Here is a 7,723-nt window from a genome sequence, read left to right as displayed (position 1 = left end):
GCCAGTGCGGAGCTGGGCCTGTTGGAAGGGCCCTGTTCCCAGTGTGGACCAGGGGCGTGGCTGGGGGCCCTGCGCTGTGCTTGTTCTCGGCTCCAGGGTCCATAGGGGGTGGGTCGGGGACGTGGCCGGGGGCCCTGCGCTGGGGCTATTCCCTGCCCCACAGGGCCCATAGGGGGTGGGTCGGGGGCGTGGCCAGGGGCCCTGTGCTGTGATTGTTGTCGGCCTCAGGGCCCATAGGAAACAAGAAGCAGGGTCAGGCCCCAGGCCCTGGTCTTGCTAGGCCGGTCGGGTGGATTTCTGAGCCGCTGTGGCAGATCCGGTTCGACAGAACTGATTGGCACCAGCTGAGGATCTGGTGCCTGAGCTCCGGCCACGGCTGCAGGGCCCTGCACCCCACTGGCTCCGGAACTCTTGCTCCCACAGTCGTCCTATTTTTAGCCCCTTCTCCCAGGACTGACTAGGAAGGATCTTTCCCACACATCACAGCTGCCGGGGTCAGGCACAGGGCATGGCTGCCGGCCTAGAATAGCCCCTTTTCAGCAGCCTTGCAAGGCAAGGCCTCCTAGCTTGCACTCTGAGCTGACGGGAAAGGAAGGTGGTGGGGCTGGGCCAGGCCTCTCACACCTGTTGCCATATGACACACAGAGCCTCCACTTAACGTTTGACCGCCTCCCTCTGGCCAATCAGCAGTCAGCATCTGTCCCCTCAAACAGCCAGTGCTTTGCTGTGATGCAGCAAATGTCGTGTTTGGCAATGTGTGTCCTAGGCCCCATACTGCAGAGAGCTGGTAGTGATTCTCCTTCCCTCTCGTGGAAGGCAGGGGGTTCTGGGTTCTTTTCCTGCTGCTCCCGCATGTGCCCCGTGGCCATGTGTGGAGGAAGGATGTGGGATCCCACCACAGGTGTCCACAAATTGGTCACTAGCCCTCAACAGATTCTCTGTTACAGCCGACCTAAGCAGCCTGGGCGAGAGTCATAAGGTCCATGTACCACATGCCTCCCACTTGAGTCCTAGAGGCTCAGGTGTGTCTTATTTGGTGCCTGGGCCTTGGCCAATCCCTGGTGCGTCCTGGTGCCTGGGCCTTGCTCTGATCCTTCTCACTGATGCACAAAGACCTGAAACCACCCAGCCGGGAAACATGGGCCAGAGCCCTAGGGTGACAGACTGTTCCACTCTCCCGCCACAGCCCTGCCCCCCCCCTCCACCCCAGGCATGGGGAGATGAGGGATCAGAGATAGTGGGTATCAGCTCACCCGGATCTTCCCCAGAAAGGTCACAGCCTCTGTTTGGCAGCAGGTGCCGAGCACCGTCAGAGGGATCCCCCTGCCCCACACAGCCCCTGACACACATTCATTCCCATATCTAGCCAGGGTGCAGACAGACGCTGGCCTTTCCTCCCTATCAGGAACTGCATGGCAGGGGGTGTGTCCCCCCTTCTCTCACTGGCAGGCATCTGCTCTGGGCAGCTGAGATATCACATCGCGAGGGCAGCTTCCCAGGGACAGAGCCAGCTGCACCTGCTCTCAGAGACCTTAGTGGGGCAGGGAGCTGAAATGCATCTGAGAGGTATCCCAGCTCCCATTGGGCCTGATCCTGCTTCACTTGCCCTGCTTTAGGAGAGTCACTCTGGACCGACTCCAGCTTGAGCGAGATCAGAATGAGGCCCCTTTACCATTGCTGGCTCCAGTTAAAATTGCTCCTGGAGTTTGGGGTGAGAAGGCCAGGATCTGAGATCAGTGATGTTCCCAGCCCCACACCTGCTCCCCAGGCACCTTCTCAGCCACCTCCCATGTTTGGGGCGACGAGATTAAACCGAACCATGGCTGGGACCAGCTGGCAACTCTTAGGCCCTGTCTACACTATGGCTCTGAAGCGCTGGAGAATCCATGCCCTGAGCCACGGAGCTTGGTGGATCTGAAGTTTCAGTGTCACTCAGGCCTTCCAGCTGGCCTTGAGCTTCACTGCACAGCTGGATTCCACCCAGGTGGCTCCTGCCTCCCACACACGTCCCAGGGACGCCAGGAGCCAATCACGCCCTGGTCACCTTCCGCCCATCCTGTGGCCCGGGGAGCTCAAAGCACTTTGCAAACACTGGCGCATTGAGTCTCGCAATCTCCTATCGCAAAGTGGGTCAGGGTCATCGTCCCTGCAGAAACTGAGGCAGGGAGTGGGGAAGTCAGCATCTGAGCTGGGAACAGAGCCCAGGAGTGGCCATGCAGCCGGCATGAAGCAGGGCCAGCAGGGACAGAAAAGCTTGTTCTGGCACCTGTGCTGTTCTGGCACCTGTGCTTGTTCTGGCACCTGTGCTGTCTAACACCTGTGCTGTGCAGATACGAGGCTTAAGCACCCACACAGCTTCCCACATGGTCTCTAGTCCCCCTCATCCATAAGCGCAGGTCCACACCTGGGCTCCACATCGCTGGAAGCCCAGGATGATGCAAACTGCGGCAGTCTTTCTGTGCCTGTTCCCTGCTCTCCCGAGATAACGTGCCTTGGCCGGAACGTAAGGCCACGCTGGCCGCCCCATGAGGCAGCTCAGGCAGCTGAGAGAGGCAGCTGGGCAGCAAGCAGGGGATGTTGAACAATAAACACACCTAGATCCTTGGGCCAATGAGCTCCTCACTGTTTCTGGGGAGAACAACAGCTGAGCCCTCACGCACCCACAACCGCCAGGCCAAGCGCCCGCCCGACCCGCCGGCAGATCCCCAGGAGGAACCCGAGCCAGGACTATGTAACCAGGGCCGGCTTTAGGCCTATTTCACCAATTCCCCTGAATCGGGCCCCACGCCTAAGAGGGTCCCACACCCAGTGAGAATCCCTTCCCTGGCTAGAGGAGCCTTTTTAATTTGTACTCACTGGTGCCGGGTTCTTCGCTCACTTTGGGTCTTCAGCGGCACTTCGGTGGTGGGTCGTTCAGTGCCGCCGAGGAGTGAAGGACCCGTCGCCAAAGTGCCGCCAAAGACTCAGAGCACTGTCCGGTGAGTACAAGCCCCACGTGTTTTTTTACATATATATATATTTTTTTCAGTCATCCCTGGGGGGGGCCTATCGAAACTGTTCCAATTGGGCCCCACACTTCCTAACGCCGGCCCTGTATGTAACACTCCGAACGACTTTTCAGCACTCTCTGCAAATGGAGCACGTGTATTTGGGGAAGGCCCATGCCCTGCCCTGCAGTAACCCCTGGGCTGCACACCCTGTGACTCACTCAGCAGGGGGGTTGTGAGGTGCCCTCAGGTACCAGTGACCCAAAGGGACCTGCTGAAGGGGGCTAGAGGCCAAGGGCCTGATCCTCCATCCTGTGCCCAAACATGCAATCCTGTCCTGATCTGCTGGTGTTGTAAACCTATGTATCATTCTTACCCACAACAGCAGAGTCTGGGGCCAGCCAATCACAGGGCCCCCTTGTGCCAAGCCCTGCACGAACCCAGAGCAATGCCCACAGTTCCGGCCCCGAGAGCTGGCTCTAAACTGACCAGACAGCTGCAGTGGGGGGGAGGGGGGAGGTAGGGCACTGGCAGCGGGAACAAGGGATGGCAGCAAACAGGATGTGATGGGGGAGGTTAGCTAGGAAATCAGCTAAATGGGAAGGAAAGGAAGGGAGCAGGGCCAGGGAAGGGAAGGAGGCGGGTGTGAATTGATGCTGACGGCTCCACAAGCTGCGGAGCAGCAGGGATTGGGACATTAGGGATCCTGCCTTCTAAACAGCAGCGAGCTGGGATGGGAGGAGCAGGAGTTGACAGCAGATGAGCCCCGGAGCTTGGGGCGGCTCAGCTGCAGGGCCAGTCTCATGGGAGCCAGGACACTGTGCCCCGATTCTCTTTTCTCCCCACTTTGCACCCGTGAAACTCCACTCCCCTCTTCCCCTGCCCAATTTGTGCCAGTTTCAGGGAGAGCAGAGGCAGCAGGAGCATTTCACAGAGGCTGGTCAGTTTCACACTGTGTACCCCCTGGTCAGTTTCACTCTCCAGTCCTGCCCCAGGTGGCAATGCAGGGGTGGGCCTGGAATGGGGCTTGCCCAGCTCAGCGGGAAAGCTCAGGCCAGGGTTCCGGGGATCGCATGGCAGGAAAAGCACCTTTGGTTACCAGCCCAAATTTGGAGCCTAAACTAACTGCCTCGGAGACCAGGGCAACAGGGATACCAGCTGGGAGAGAGAGAGGGAGAGCGCGGGATCAGCCGATGCCCTGGGCTCCTGCCCCCTGGGTCCCAATAAATGCCCAGCAGCCCAGCCCAGCATGGCGGGGGTTAACCCCCCCCCCCCGGGCTCCCTCCCCCAGGCTGTTTACCCCTGGGGGGGGCTGCTCCTGGGTCATACTCTGCCAGGCTCACTCCCATGACCCTGGAGCACGAGCAGGGGGCACTGGCCATTGCTCCTCTAGCCAGTGAGAATGCTTGAGCTGCACCGCGGCCTTGCCAAGGGGTAGGGGCAGGGTTCTGGCCCAGCTCATCGCGGGGCAGAGAAATTCACTAGCTCCTACTGGAGCTGGCTCCGGAGTTCTGTCCAGGCCCTTCTCGTAATAACCACCCCCGATAAGCCCTGGGCCTCAGATAACCAGTATTATGGGCTGTCCCACACCCATTCCCTGGCAGGAGGGAACACTCCGGATTGGGCTGCCTGGTGAGGCTGCACCCCTGCTTCGTCCCCACCCAGCTCTATCAATATCAGCTGAGCCATGCGCCTCAGCTCCTAGACACCTGCATTCCACACCGGGGCAGGATGGATTGCACAATACCGCGCCAGGACTTGCTGGGGCCCTCATGAAGCCAGCACCACGCACTCCGGGAATGCCAGCCCTGGGGGCTGGGGGTGGGTGGGGGCTGACACGCTTTTCAGGTGCTGCTGGGGATTTCTACAGCAAAACAAATCCTAATTTTGGACTATTCATTGTGTATACATAGCCCAGTAGTTGCCATCTCTCTCCTAGGGAGCAAAGGTGGATCATTGTCATTAGTCCCCCTCTATAGATGAGGAAATTGAGGCACAGAACAGGGACAGGACTTGCCTGAGGTCACCCAGCACAGCAATGGCAGAAACAGACCCAGATCTCCCAGTCTGGTCTGTTGCAGAGCTGGGATGTGAACCTACTTAGTTGGGGTTGGTCCTGCTTTGAGCAGGGGGTTGGACTAGATGCCTCCTGAGGTCCCTTTCAACCTTGATATTCTATGATTCTATCTCCGGCTGTCCTTCCCCGTGCTCTGCCCCCACGCTGCTACGTATTGATCCAGCTGTTATCATAGACACGGGGAACCTCTCCACAGGTTTACACTAGGCCAGGAAGGCTTGACCTCTAACCGTACATCATTCCCTGCTGCACCAGCTTTTCCAGCCCTCTCCATGGGTGCCGGACACTGGGGGAAGCCTGGCTCCATGGAGATTTCCTACTCCTTTCTCTGACTCAGCTGGGATGGGCTAATGCTGGAGACCAGATACCAAGCTCGATGGGCCCATTCCCACAGCACCCTGTGACCAAAGGGAAGGCAAACACCAGGGCTGAAATCCTCTGGGCAGAAGGCCAGAAAAAAGCTGAGATCCCACTTAAACCTGCTCAATAGGGGATCCTGGGGCCTGCGCCATGTACTGAGCGGGATTTGTCCAGTTCAAAACAGACTGCCAGCTGCTTTCTGGTCCCAAAGAGGCTTCCAGATGGTTAGAAGATGGTCGGCGTGTTGCAAGGGGCTCTGGGAGCTACCAGAGGCAGCCTCAGCACCCGCTTCCCCTGCACGTCTCAATCAACAGAGAACCCATTAGCCTGAATAACAACCACAGACAGAAAGGCCTCGAAGGCCTAGGGCTGGAGTCTATCGGACTGAGGGCCAGGAATTCAGAGCCAGACACAGTCACACTCCACCCCCACCCCGCATTCAGAGCGGAGTTCAGGCCAGGCCCCTGGAGTGGGATCAGGAGAGCTGGCATCTATTCTTGGCTCTGCCACCAACCCATTGGTGGACCCTGGGCAAGTCCCTTCATCTCTGCGTAGGTTGAAAGCTCTGGGGCAGGGATTGGCTCTCAGTGGGTCTGTCTGCACGGCAATCAGCTGGGGGGACCGGTGCGTGTGGAGACGTCCCTGAGCGAGCTTCATGGGAGACAGCTTGCTAAAAGTCCCAGAGGCAGCAGCACAGGCTGTAGTGGCACGGGCTAGTCCTGCCTGGGACCCTAGTTGTAGGTACCCCCAGGGCCTGGTCTACACTTAAAAATTAAACCAACTATGTCACTCGGCTGTGAAAAATTCTTCTGGTGATCTAGCTCCTGCCTCTCGGAGCAGTGGATTCACTGTGTCAGTAGAACCATGCCTTCCGGTGCCGTGGGAAGGGTCAACCCGACAGCAGCATAACTGCATCTGTGGCGCTTGTAGTGTAGACATGGCCTGGACTAGCACTACTGCTGTGGCTCTGGGTTGGGTGGAACCTCCGCCGTGCCTTTCCATCAGGACAAATGACTGAAATAACTGTACGCAGTGGTGGTGGAGCCGTCTCGGTCCCAGGGGTCAGGTCAGGACTTTCCTTGGCCCAAGAGTGGTCTCCAATCTCATACACAGGCAAACGCCTGGCTGCCGAGAAATGTGAACAAGAGCTATTGGTTGATCAGAGGGGTGTCTGTGGGTGTGAGCAAGAGAGAGAGAGAGAAAGTCTTGGGGCTGTGAGCAAAGCGACATCCTCCTGCGGCTTGGCTCCCCCGTGTTTGGAGAACGAGGACTTTGCACGTAAACAAGGTCGTGTCAAAGAAAATACCTCACCTGATCCTCATGTCACACCCTGCATCCACTCAGCTGCTCGGCACACCAGGGAAAACATGACAGCGCTCTGGGGGGCCAGGAGGGAAGGCGTTAGCTCGCTTAGGCCTGTGCTTTAGGTTTGGTGCTCTGGAAGGGGACCCTGCCACAGCCTCACAGCGAGCAAGCCAGGGTCCAGCTGCGAATCAAACCCAGGAGTCCTGGCTGCCCTGAGGAGAGGTTGCCTGAATGTAGTCAGCAGCCTCGGCTCAGCAGTAACCTCACTCCATCAGTCCTGATCCCCCAAATGCTTTGTGTCATCAGTGACATTGGCTCCCGGGGGGCAGAGTCTCCCCCTGGCTTTGCAAGGGGCTGGCCGATAACACAAGGCGAGGGCCAAGGCAGGCCTTTAATGAGGGCTGGGCCAAATGCCAAGGCCAGGGGAGCCGGCAGTGGGCTGAGCACTGGCCGTTTGTTTTGTAATGCAATTATTTCGCAGGCACTAACAGGATTAGCTGCAGCCCCGGACTAATGTGACCCGTGGCACATACAAGAGGCAGGGCCGACAATAGCAGACCCTCGGTGCCCATCTCCAGCCCCCATCCCACCCCCATCTCATCCCACTTCCTCCCCCCTTCCTGGGCTGCTCCCACATGCTTGCCTGAGATGGCATTTGAAATCACTGGTTGCCTTGGCAACCCACATGGCCCAGCCGGAACATGACGTTCTGAGGCTGGATGTGGCATCAGACGGGCTGGGGGAGTTAGGGGGGACCAGCCCAGAGATGCGGGGGAGGGCAGGTACTCCCAGTGGAGTGACGCAATGGAACGGGGGTGGGTCCCCTGAGCCTGCCTGCAGGGGTAGCTGTGATGGGGGTGGGACAAACTGGCCGTAGCTCTGTGCCAGGGAGAGGTCCCTCCAGCTGGCTTGGAGGGGCTCACAGTTGATCCCTGGGGGAGGGGTGCCTTTTCCAGAAGTGAGGCGTGTGTAGGGGGGTGCCGGACATTCACCG

This window comes from Chelonoidis abingdonii, chromosome 2 (genome assembly GCF_003597395.2).
Source record: "Chelonoidis abingdonii isolate Lonesome George chromosome 2, CheloAbing_2.0, whole genome shotgun sequence".
NCBI lineage: Eukaryota > Metazoa > Chordata > Testudines > Testudinidae > Chelonoidis > Chelonoidis abingdonii.
This window is presented reverse-complemented; position numbering follows the sequence as displayed.